The following is a 13333-nucleotide window of genomic DNA, read 5'->3' as shown; positions in this document are numbered from 1 at the left end:
CCCTGGACCACAGTGGCGCTATGGATCAAACCACAAATTTACCAGCTGCAGAACGCCAAGAGGAAGCAGCCAGCTAAACCAGATCTCAGCAGACATGAGTCGACACACCCAAGGAGCATGGTGGGGTGACCCCTTCTTCCTGATACCATGAAGCTCCTTCTCCTTCACTTCGATACCACATTAAGAGAGGATGAAGTGTGGTGGGGGGAATCTGAACACTTAGTCAAAAAGATTGCTTACCCTCGTGGAGTAAGTTTTGAACAAGTAAACTGATTTGAAACTATACTTTTTCTGCACATCTCAGTGCAACGTAATTTCGCTGTGACCCTCATATAGACATGAGGTCAGGGAGTAGATGAACATAAACCAACAAAATATGGAGTGTAGATGATGTGTCTGTGGGAAGTGAATGAATTTCAGACAAGTTCACATATTTAAAGAATTTGTAGGAGTTCTTTGCAGAGGAAATGAATTCGACTAGTAAGCATGAAGTTACAGGTTCGATCCCTGGCCTCGCTCGGTGGGTTAAGGATCCAGTGTTACCAGGAGCTGTGGTGTAGGTGGCAGATGGAGCTTGGATCCTGCATTGCTGTGGTTGTGCCATAGTCCAGCAGCTATAGCTCAGATTTGACCTCTAGCCTGGGAATTTCCATATAACATAGGTGCAGCCCTAAAAACACAAATAAATAAATAAAATAAAATAAAAGGCTTTGTAGTCACAAAATTTACTTGAATGGACCAGCACCGGCCTTGAGCAAAAGTCATTTTAGAGACAACGTTCAAAATAACCTTCATTGAGCTCTTGTGCTAGCCACTGCAAATGCTCTATTAAATAAAACACCCTTCCAAGGCACTTAACCTACGGAAATCTGCTCTCAAGAAGGTTCTGGTGTTTGTCATGTATACCTTAGCATAAATCAAATTAATGTAGTGCCTATCCATCATTTGTGGTTTGTTTGTTGTGGCAGTTGTCTAGGTTTTCAAGCCATTCTCAACTATAAAAGCAAAACTTTCATCTCTGCTAGAGTGAATTTCAAGCAGTAGTAAACAGCTAGGGAGCTATCTTTTCATACCTGGAGGTATTTTTCCTCACAATCTGTTCAACAAATCCTGATGAAGTACTGATTTTGTTCCAGATCCAGAATCAAATGCCAGAAAGATAAGACATGGATGCCTCACTGATATCTCCACTCAGAAAGCCTGCAAGCATCCCAAATTGACTGTATCCTAGGAAGAATGCGTCTTTTCCACCCACTCCAACCTATCCATCCCTACTTTTTCCTATCACAGAAATTAGAAGAACCAATGTGCTCAAATGGGAAATCCTGGCACAATCCAATTCCTCCCTTGCACCAACACTGCCCCGGAGAAGCACACGCGAATGCACACACACAAACATGCACATAGACCAACACACATACCCACAGGTGTGCTCTTCAATTAACTTAACAAAGAGGCTATTGGACTGAGGTGGCTTTAATGCCAGGGCCACCTATGCAGAATCTAAGCCTGTACATGGCTCAAGGTTACAAAAGCAAAACCTCAGCTCAGGGAATGATGTCCAGTTTCTTGGGTTAGAACATGATGGAAGGTAGTATGAAAAAAAAAAAGAATGTATATATATATGTATGACTGGGTCACTTTGCTGTACAGCAGAAATTGAAGGGACATTGCAAGTCAACTACACTTAAATAAACAGTTTTTTTAAAATTTTAAAAACAAAGTAAGGACAACTGATCACAAACGACCAACTAGGCTTAAAGCTATAGCCAAGCAATAATTTTCTTGCTTTGCGTCTGCCTTTTCTCTGTAAGAGTCTCTCCCCAGCTCCTGTCTGTCACTGGAGTACTGCTCATCACCTCCCACCTGGTGCTGCCTGATTCAAATCAGTTTGGGCTCCAATCAACTCCTAAAAAATTTGATAGGCCTCAGTTTATCTTTTAAGTACACACATATGTGCCCAAGGGACCATTCCTTTTGGTCCTGCCTCCACATCAGCTCTTGAATCTGTAAGAGAGTAAAAATAATTTCCCCTCAACCCTTTTGCGTTCTCGGCTGAAATGCCCTGTAATAAAAGATTACAAGATACAAACCCACTGAAGCTCGTTGACGTGTATCCCTCATGTGTACATGGAAGATACCCAGGAACAATGAATAAATTTCCTGAGATGGTCCAAGCCATCCCTTTAAATACCTCCTTGAGCTCAAGACAAAAAGAAAGATGTTGGGGAGAGGACCGGAAGGTCAGTTACATGAGAGGTGACCAGAAAAAGCACAGTAAATAAAGATATGGTTGTTATGCAGATTTCAGTGGGTGCCTTCACCACTGATAAGTGTTTCCAGTGATTTAAAATAATCCTTCTCCTAGTCTTTTGGGATAGAACATGATGGAAGATAGAATGAGGAAAAAAGTGTATATATATATATATATGTACATATATATATACATATATATATTATGCTGTACAGCAGAAAATGATACAGCACTGTAAATAAACTATACTCTCATAAAAATTTTAAAATAAATAAATAAAACCATCCGTCTTTTCTCGGTATAAAGAGGGAGACAGCCTTATAAATGGAGATTTCCTTCAGAAGGGGAAATTTTCCTCACAGAAGGGTAACTTCTATGCTGCTGTTAAATCTTCTCCTGTGACTGCTGTTTGTCAAAGACAATCAGCTCAAAATAATTTGTAGGCCAAAGAGGCATATTTGGGATGGCATATTCTGCTCCCTTTCAAATCTGTGCTCTGCTCTCCATGCCCATTGGCAGGGCCAGCTCTCAACCAGACGGCTCGGATAGATCTGGATGGCATCTGGGACGGCTTCTGCTGCTTCCACGCTTGCTTCCTCCAAAACACGCCCCCCTCAGTCCTCAAATCGGCAGTCAGATCGCCTCTCCTGCTTAAACATTTACTGGCTTTCCAGGTCACATGGAGTAACATCCCAACGCCAGCCCTGTCCTCCAAGGCCGTGCATCAACTACCTTACATACCTCCCCAGGGGATCTACCCTTTCAGCCTCCCCAGTCTCACTGCTAATGTCTTTTCCTGCCACCTATTCGTCCCAATAGTAATAGTCTCAGACATCTTCCCTAGCCAGCCTAGTTTTCAACTATCACTAGCATTCCACTGATTTCTTTAAAAGCAAAATCACAGGTTGTAATTAGGTGACTGAGTTATTGCTGGCATAACATCATAGTTAAGAGCCTGGACGTTGAAGCCAGACTCTTCTAGATTCAATTTCTGGCTCTGCAACTTCCAAGCTGTGTAGCCTTGGAAAAATTACTTAACTTCTCTGTGCCTTCCCTTTCTTATCTCTAAAATGTAAAAGAATGATACACTTCCCTTACAGAATTGTACGAGGATCACTGAGTCAATATACATGAAATATTTTAGAGAGGGATGGTCTGTAAGAATTCTGATATGTGTATTTGTTCAAGAAATTTAAAAAAAAAATGTCATGAGGGCAGGAATCCTGTCTTTCTTTAAGCCCCATCTTCCCAAGGCTTAGCCTCATGCAAAGCACAAAGCAAACATTTAATGAAAACTCATGAAATACATAAATAAATAAAAGAATGTTGAGATGACATGACTTATGTCCTCAGAGTATTTGCAGGAGAGCCCAAGAGGTTAGCAACTTTAATGTGCAAACAGATCACCTGAGGATCTTGTTGTAGTGTAGACTCAGATGCGGTAGGTCTGGCAGGGAGCCTGAGAGTCTGCATCTCTCAAGCACCGAGTGGTGCTGATGCTGCTGGACCAAAGTCCATCTGCTGAAGATCCAGGTTTGAGCTGATCGTCAGCTGCTACAGGTCTAGAAATCAGCTCCTGAAAACGGGCTGCCAGAGATAGCCTCCCTATTGCGATCCGTGTATACCTTTAAGTCACTTCCTTGTAAGGCCATCAACACTTCTAAAAGTGTTGACGGGGTCTCAGTGGACACTGACATGATCTCACTCAGGTACAGAGTCCATAATTATCCTACCTTTACTTCTGACCACCTGGGAAGGTCTGGAAAAGATCTCCTTCTATATTTTCCCTTTATCATTGCCGGGTCCTTGATATATTTCATCTGAAAAGGCTCTTTTCTCTGTAGGGCTCTCCTTGGGGCCTTACAAGGTGTCACAAATGGGTTCCCTTTACACCAGCATTTTCAATAATTTATTCCAGACACTGGCCTCATGTTATTTAACTCTTAAATGCTTTCAGATTTCAAATATGCTTTATATCAGCACATACAAACTATATATGTTGGCACTGGCATTTTAAGAACAAGAAGGTTAAAATTTCAAAAGCAACACCCTGATTTCTCAGACACGATGAAAGTGTGATTTTTTTTTTTTTTTTTTTCCGGGGCAAGGTGCGTGTGGCTGGAATTACTCAGGACTGCTCGCCCGTTGCTTGCAGTTTAAATGTTGCATTGCCCCTTCTGCAATGTTTGCTCCAGAAAGGCAGTCTTGCCCCCTTCCAAACTCCCCAGTGAAATAACCCTGGAGGCGCTTTTGAAGGCGAGCATGATCTTCACACAATAAGACATTTCACAGAGCTGCGGCTGAAATCTGCAGCCTCCTTGTACATCTTTAAACAATCGCAGCCGGCGATGCCTAATTATCTGCTTCCAAAAGCATTTGGTTAGGCCCACAACACATCCCAGTAATGGAAATGGACTCGAGTCTTCCTAGAGCCAGTTCATAAAAGCAATGGAGTCATTTTCTTACTGTCGATTCACTCTCGGCTGTATAGTCGAGTAATGTAGCAGAACTGTCTGATGGCCAAGGTAATGATCAGAAGGGATATAGGAGACAGGCGCATCTAAGGGCTGATACCATAGAATTAGCTCATTTATTCTGCTGGAAGAGTTTGGCTTGAGGGTCCCAGGATACTTGTTTCACATTCCAATGGCCCCTCAGCAGGAGTGTTTGCAGTTGGGCTATGCAGGATCAACGCCCAAATCCTTACCTGCTCCCTAGAACCATGAATCCATCTGTCACTCTAGTGAAATCTCCCACGTGTATGCACAACCTTTACTCTTGGATACCAATTATTTGAGTATTTGAGGATGCTAACTCCAGTGAGGGACAAAAATGAAAATGTTAGAATAGAATTTCCTTCCTTAGGAATTCTTCGGAACGGACAACCAAGTGTCCAGCTCAACAGGGTGAGATGATGGCTTTTCCACTATCAAGTCCTATAATGCCACCTGCACTTCTGGAAGTAAGAAAACTCTGTGCCGTGCTGCAGCATCTCCCACTCACTGACATCCCACCGTCCTTGTTTGATCCCCATAACACTATGATTCATCATTGTTCTTAATTCTACCGGTTGATATCCATGTTAATTATTCACAGTTCCCTGTCAATAATCAAGCCCCCAGAGACCTTGCTTCTCTTTGCTTCTATTCCTCTACCACAATCTAGAATTGAAAGATCCCAGCTACAACAGGAGAATGTCCAGCCCCCAGATTGTCAGGCATAAGGGGATAAATCGTGGTACCTTCCCCCTCTGCCCCAAGTCTCCATTTGCTTGAATAATTATACAGGAAGAATCAGGATGTCCACATGTCTCTAAAGCAAGCCATCAGATCACTGCCCCCAAGAGGGGAGTTAGGTGATTTTTTTCCCTCAGCAAATGTATTTTTAAATGGAGGTCACTGATTTTACAAGGAGAATGAGGACACACCACCATTCGCCAGAGACCCCCCAGTTACAGCACCTGCTCAGCATTCATGAAGTAGACTATATATTGGTTGACAATAATCCCAGGCTTAAAGGCTGTACTTTTTTTGCAAAAGAATGAGCAAATATTCAGACTCTGTGTTTGCTATCAGTATTGCTCAGAAGTCAGAGGCTGACATCCTTGTTCAGAAGGTATGGAGCTCGGAGAAGGTTCGAGACAGGGTGTGAACTATTTTATTAAGAAGCAGCATCAGGGAGTTCCCATTGTGGCTCAGCGGGTTAAGAACCTGACATTGTCTCCCTGAGGATGCTGGTTTGATCCCCAGCCTCACTCAGTGGGTTAGGGATCCGGCTTCGCCACAAGCTGTGTCATAGGTTGCAGGTGTGGCTCAGATCTAGTGTTGCTGTGGCTGCGGCAGAGGTTGGCAGCTGCAGTTCTAATCTGATTTGACCCTTAGCTGGGGAACTTCTGTATTCTTCAGGTGTGGCCATGAAAAAATAAATACATAAAAAGAAGAAGCATCAGTTTCTTACCTTGGTAAACAAGGATGGGCCTTGGACTGTGAAGCATTCTTCTTACAAGATGTGTACTCTTCACTATGCATTAACTCTTTCAGCCTTCATAAAGACCCGTCCAATGTTGGAAGGAGAAGAGAGAGACAAATATCAAAAGATATCTCTTATATGTGAAATCTTAAAAAAAGAGGATACAAATGAACTTATTTACAAAACAAAAATAGACTCACAGACATAGAAAACTAACTTATGGTTACCAAAGGGGAAAGTGGAGGAGGGCTAAATTAGGAGATTGGGATTAACAGATAATATACTATATGTAAACTAGATAACTAACAAGGACCTACTGTATAGCACAGAGAACTATGCTTAATATCTTATAATAACCTATATCTTATAATAACCTATAATGGAAAATAATCTAAAAAGAATACATATATATATTAGCTGTATATGTATACATATATATATATAGCTAATACAACATTGTAAATCAACTATACTTCAATAAAAAATTTTTATTGAATATATATATATCAGCTATATATATAGCTAATATGACATTGTAAATCAACTATATATACATCAACAAAAAACTTCTTTAAAGACCCCTCCAGTGTTGAATAAGATATCATTGCCTGGCAACTGATCTGACTACTCGACGTCGTTAAGCAGCCCCACTCATGACCATCACTCATACTCTCCAGATCCCGGGAGTGCCACCCAGCACAGGAGGGGTGGACACACACATGGCCACAGACTTTCTCCCTCCTCCCAGAGATGACACACACATGGCCACAGACTTTCTCCCTCCTCCCAGAGATGCCTTGGCCTCAGCACAGGATGCTTTTGGTAAATATAAAGGGCTTTAAATATATTAGCGATGAGTGCCCTTGTCATTATTAGGTCTATGGTTTGGAGTTGGTACCACTGGCCACTTTACCAGGTCCAATTATGACTTGAACGGAACGAAATTTTTCTCTCAAAAATCCCTTTCTCCAAGAATAGTGATTCTCAAAGGGGCATGATTTGGACCCCCAAGGAATATTTAGCAAAACGTCTGGAGAAACTGAGGTTGTCATGAGTGGGACGGCGGGGGTGCTACCAGCATCTCATGGGTAGAGGACGGAGTTGCTACTAAATATTCTCCAGTGCAGGTGGGACACTCCCCAGAGCAAAGCATGTCTGTGTTCTTTGCAGAGCCAAGGTTGAGGACTCCTGTCCTTTGGGATCATGGGGAGGAAAGAAAAAGCTATACTGAACCTGTTCTCTGCCTGGGACATCATTATCAGCAATCTGAGTCCAGCTGGGACCGGGTGTAGCGACAGAGCCTGACCTAAGGACTGGAAGACGGACACTCACCTTGACTGCTTTGCAATTGTGTGACCTCTGACAAATCAAAATGACCACGTCCTCGTTTCAAGTATTTTGTGTCTGTTGTCAAATCTATCCTAGGTTGGGATACACACGTTTGCCATAACTCAAGGGACATCATAATGCATCTTCCATGTTTGTGAGTGAAAGAGATGCTATAAATAATCATACTGGGGAGTTCCTGCATGGCTCGGTGGGTTAAGGATCCGGCATCGTCACCACCCCAGCTCAGATCGCTGCTGTAGTGAGAATTTGATCCCTGGTCCGGTAACTTCCACATGCCACAGGTGCATCTGAAAAATAATAGTACTAATGATCACACTGCAAAAACTGGTGTAAATCTGGACTCTTCTGGGCGAACCAGGTCATTAAGCCATCCCACCAGCAAGAGGGCAGCAGAAACTACCATAGGGAAATGGCCATCTCCTGTTTATCTGGAATCCTGTCCATTTCAGAAGACTTGGTCATTCATGGGCCTGTGTGGTTATTACATCCACCCTTTTATATAGAAAGGACAGAGATTATTATTACTCTAACTGAAGGGGAAGGAAACTGAAAAATAGACGGGCAAGCTGGGTGTCCCTGGTCTCGGGATTTCTAGCACAGTATCCCACCCTCCACAACAGTGACCTCTCCCCCAGCAGCACACTGATGTGAAGGAGTCAGGATGCCATGGTGGCAGATTTGCGGGTCCATGCCTGTTTCCTTAATGGTTTAACAAGGCTGTTATGTGCATTAAGTATTGGCTGCATGAGAGAGCCTGTGACACCATCTTAATACTAACCAGGAGAGAAGCTGGTTAGCATTAAGCACCAAGAAGGTCTGAGCCGGGACAGATAGGCATATTTTCTTCATTAATGCTCAACTTCCTATAGCATCACTAGATAGCAAACCACATCCATCTTTCCAGGCAGTTTCAGGAGAAGAAAGGAAGAAAGACACGCATGGGTAATAGAGAACATCCTCACACAGAAAACTGTCAAACCTGGTCACCTGATTTAGATCTGCTTTTCCTTTTTTTTTTTTTTTTTTTTTGTTTTTTTGTTCTCTCTCTCTTCCTGAGTTATTTTATTTTATTGCCATTTAAACAATAGATGTTTTTATGTGACTGTTCTTTTTTTTTTTTTCTCTAACCTCAATTTCTACTTGGTGCAGAGCCTGATCTTTTAGACCCTGATCTAGAGCAATGGATTAGATTTTCTCCCTGAAATTCAAAGTAACCCAGATGGATTGTTCCTTTGATATGACCTTCTGGCACAGACTTTTCAGTGTTGGATGGTTTTCTCAAGGCAGTGGCCACAGAAAATGGCCTCACTCCTTTGTCCTAATATAAGGTTGCCAGATAAAAAAACGATGCTGATTTATATCTAAATTTCAAATATTTTAATATGTCTCAAATATTGCATGGGACAATTTTGCTAAATATGGGAATTCTACCCTAAATTAAAGGGGCCCTGACTTTCTCCACAAAACTGCTATCCTCTGGCCTGGCATCATTTGAAATGCACAAAGTTCAGATGACCACAAACCTGCTTAAAATTAGAGACCTGAAATTATCCAGCATCATTAAAAAGAGATTTTTTTGACAAATATGGAGATCAAAGCTAATGATCATTGGTGCGAAATGGGGAATTTCTACTTCCCACTTGAAGATTTTAACCAAGTACTCAGTACTTTCAGACTGACCTAAGACTCAAGATTTCACTTAAGGAAAAAAAAAAAAAAAATGAGCTGAATGACGAGACATCATTGGCCAACTTTTGGCTAATGACTAACTGTACCTCCCAGGGCTGGCCAGAGAGGTTGAAAAAAAAAATCTTGAAATAAAAAGAAAACAGTCCTGGGTTCCCACTGTGGGGCAGTGGGTTAAGAATCTGACAGCAGTGGCTTCAGTCAATGCGAAGGTGGGGGTTCGATCCCTGGCCCAGCACAGCGGGTTAAGGATCCAGCATTGCCTCAGCAGCAGCATAGGTCACAGCTATGGCTTGGATTCAGTCTCTGGCCCAGGAATTTCCACATGCCAAGGGTGCAGCCATTAAAGAGAGAGAGAGAGAGAGAGAGAGAGAACACTCCTGGCTCTTGCTATGAACAGAGAAAACTGTAGGGATGTATCTGGGTGGGGAGTTAATGTTTTCTGTGGCAAAGGGCAGGTTACAGGGAGAACTTCCTCTCCACTTTCAGCTGAAGGGTGCAGTGAAACAGAATGGTGGGACAGGTGCCTGGGATGCTCTTAAAATTCGGGGTCATAAAGTTTGCAGGCAAACTGAAGTCTTTTGAAGTTTCTCCTCCTATTCCTTGAGCAAATAACTATTTCTCATGTCTAAAGAGAACTATATATTTGTAAAAGCCTATAAATGGCTCATCTGGCTTTTCATACTTTTAAGAACACAAATAATATTTTAAATGCTTTAGTATAATTGAATAAAAACCATATGGGGCCATTTTCGTTTTAAGAAGGTCTGAGCTTGGGAGTTCCTGATGGCCTAGCAGTTAAGGATTCGTCGTTGCGGCCCTGGCTCAGCTTCAATCCCTGGCCCAGAAACTTCTGCATGCCTCAGGCTCAACCAAAATTTTTTTTAAATAAAATAAATTACTTTTTTTAAAAAAGTCTGAGCTTAAAAACATACATGACATGGAGTACATCATGACCCTGTGGTTGAAGAATAGCCTGATTTCCAAACCGGGAAAGGGGAGGTCTGATAAATAGGAAACAAGACAGAGTTGCGTCCTCTTTGTAATTAAATCTCCCCCAATGCACATTAACAAAGGAGACTTGATGCAGTTCTCTTGTGGAGCAATGTGGGACCCATGCTGTATTGATTTTCAAGGAACTGATTTGAAGAGTGTTCAGGAAGATTCCCGCACTCTCAGGCCAAAGTGGAGGGGCAGCCGACTGGCAGCCTGGCTCACACCACACGGTGACCCAGAGGTTGCTCATCTGGCCACCACCAGCCCAGGGCCAGCCAAGGCAGCAGGACCTGATGCTATGGATCCAGGGACGTATCGGAAACCACAAGTTTGCTAATGAAAATCAACTTGGAACATGATTTGTCACTTACTTGATCCTACTTGGAACCAAGATAGGCTCCTCCTCTGTCAAATTCAACCTGAGGAGTTCCCACTGTGGCTCAGCAGGTTAAGAACCCGACTAGTGTCCATGAGGATGGAAGTTCAATCCCTGGCCTCACTCAGTGGGTTAAGGATCCAGCGATGCCACATGCTGCAGCATAGGTTACAGAGGCAGCTCAGTCTGGTGTTAGTGTGGCTGTAGCTGTGGCTGTGAATGGCAGCTGCAGCTCTGATTTAACCCCTAGCCTGGACCCTTGCATATGCCACAGGTGCAGCCCTAAAAAAAAAAAAAAAAAAAAAAAAAAAAAATTAAAAAATAAAATACAACCTGAACTAAAATCAACACAACAACATGAAACATGGCATTAAAGTCAAAGCCATCCACCCGCTTTCTCTCTCCTGCCTTTAAACCCAGCTTCTTCCGCAATGGTAGACAGCTGTCCTGGAGCAGCCCTACCATTAGTTTATGATTCAGCACCTTCCATCGTTCTGCCAGGAAGGTTTGCCAGTTGGCAGGCAGGGCAGACACTCACAATTCAGTGAGACCCTCAACCTGGGATTAAAGCTGAGACCCCCCTCATGGCACTTCTTTTAATGATGTTCTCGGAATCCTGATATCTGATCTCAGTTGTATTAGGTGTCAAAAGTGCTTTAATCTGTCCTGGGTTAAGGGCTCACACGTTGATGCTGGGGCCTCTCCGGACAAACACTTGGTGATTTTTCACTCCCTGCTCCAAATATTCATTCTTCTTTCTATTTGCCTCATAACATAGAAATGAAAGAAGTAAAGGGAGTGTGTCCTCTGGAATCAATTGTAACTACTGCTATTACACAGGTCATTTGGCCCAAATTGAGGCATCCTGCCTGGTTTTTCTATGGCCTGAGTTTAAGGCAACAGAAAATGAAAAGAGAGGCTCGCGAGAAATCACAGGGCTCTAGAGGCACTTCCTGGGAGTGGTCACCTGTACCCAGTGGATATTTCAGGGCCAAATCCAGCCTACTGTTAACACAACCAGGGATAGAAACCTCAGATGCTGGTTCCTTATTCAAAACGTCCTCATGGCCTCATAGCATGGGGCAGCCTCTCACAGCAGGAGCTTGCGACAGAGGTTAAGCACAAGTTCTTTGCTGCATACCTGCTTGTGTTTTTTTTGTTTTCTGGGTTTTTTTTTTTTTTTGTCTTTTTGCCATTTCTTGGGCCGCTCCCGCGGCATATGGAGGTTCCCAGGCTAGGGGTCTAATCGGAGCTGTAGCTGCCAGCCTACTCCAGAGCCACAGCAACGCAGGATCCGAGCTGCGTCTGTGACCTACACCACAGCTCACGGCAACGCCAGATCATTAACCCACTGAGCAAGGGCAGTGATTGAACCCGCAACCTCATGGTTCCTAGTCGGATTCGTTAACCACTGCGCCACGACGGGAACTCCTACTTGTGTTTTTAAAGAAAGAGCATCCAGTTGCAAGACCAGCAGTCAGCACACATCCCATGGTTTTATTTAATGCAGTGAGGCAGAGACACACAAGTTCTCCTCTCCTGACGCCCACAAGCCATGTAACGGCAGGCAGATCAAGGAAACCTTCTGGTCCTCCATTTCCCCATCCGCCTCAGGAGGAGGTTAAACTCTCATGATCATTCAACTTTGAGTTCTGACTTCCTGGGCCTCCTTACCCACAGTATTGCCTAAAGAACAAAGAGAATGCCTCAAGAGCGCGTCTCAAGCATGTCTTTTGTTCTTGAAGACAGAGGCAACTATGTTTTCATCAGGACAAGGGGCCGAAGGTGAGCCATTTCTTAAACTATTATCCCCACGTGATTGATATTTCAAATAGGTCCTATGGGCATATCACGGGATGGAAATTATTCCAACAATGAAGAGTGAAATCCTGAAGCTAAAGATGATGGTTCAACTGGTTAGACTTGACGTTTGAGCTCCAGAGAGAGAAACTTTTGTTGATATCATGTGTATTTCCCCCAAGTTCATCTAATAATTCAAACGGGGTGGCGGGGTGAACTCTGAGCCTGAACTCTGAGTTGTCCTTATGGGGCGTGAGGGATGGGGGTACAGGTGAGAGAATTTGGAGGTAAGTACTCCTGGAATTTAGGTTTGAGTTTTGGGGAAGGGACATAGGCATGTCAGATGACATTAATCCAATTAAAGCCCTCTACTTTCTCTAAATGTACAATGGCAACAAGGACCTAAGTATTCTGAGGAAAAGGAGCAAGGATCATTGAAATCCAAAGCACTGTTTTTGCTTTCGCGCTGTCGGAAGTTCTCTTCTGCAGGTCGACACTGAATCTAAAATTGCTTTGGTCCTGATACTGTGATTTCAAAACATGACTTCCACAGTCTGAAAATTAGCAGAGCTTTTAGAATAAACTGGCTTTCCAGATAAAATGCCAAATAACTATCATAGTTGGATTCAGAAATCACTCATATGGAATAGAGTTTAGGTTAAATATGCTCACACTTGGGGGAGAATATATTATTTAGATGGGTGAGTACCTTAAGCTAATGCCATAAAGCTTTAGGGTGTGCAACGGGCTGAGTCTTGGTGTCACCCCAGAATTCATCGGTTTAAACCCTAATCCCAATGTGAGGATATCTGCAGATGGGGCCTCTAAGAGGTACTTTAGGTCACGAGGGTGGAGTCTTCATGAATGGGATTAATGCCCTTATAAGAAGAGGCCAGGAGTTG

At 43.1% G+C, this 13333-nt stretch overlaps 1 long non-coding RNA gene across 1 annotated transcript in view; it reads right to left on the bottom strand.

Moving 5' to 3' along the window:
- The window catches only part of LOC146404750 (uncharacterized), a 44740-nt gene extending 32476 nt beyond the window's left edge, over positions 1-12264 (bottom strand). The window contains exon 1 of the long non-coding RNA XR_014839685.1: positions 6212-12264. This is a non-coding gene — a long non-coding RNA (uncharacterized LOC146404750). The remainder of the gene's footprint in view (positions 1-6211) is intronic.
- Positions 12265-13333: the final 1069 nt, after the last annotated feature.

This window comes from Sus scrofa, chromosome 3, assembly GCF_054392235.1.
Source record: "Sus scrofa isolate SSC_HxYL_T2T_F1_AM1 chromosome 3, Sscrofa_HxYL_maternal_Yorkshire_Landrace_v2.0, whole genome shotgun sequence".
NCBI lineage: Eukaryota > Metazoa > Chordata > Mammalia > Artiodactyla > Suidae > Sus > Sus scrofa.
This window is presented reverse-complemented; position numbering and strand designations above follow the sequence as displayed.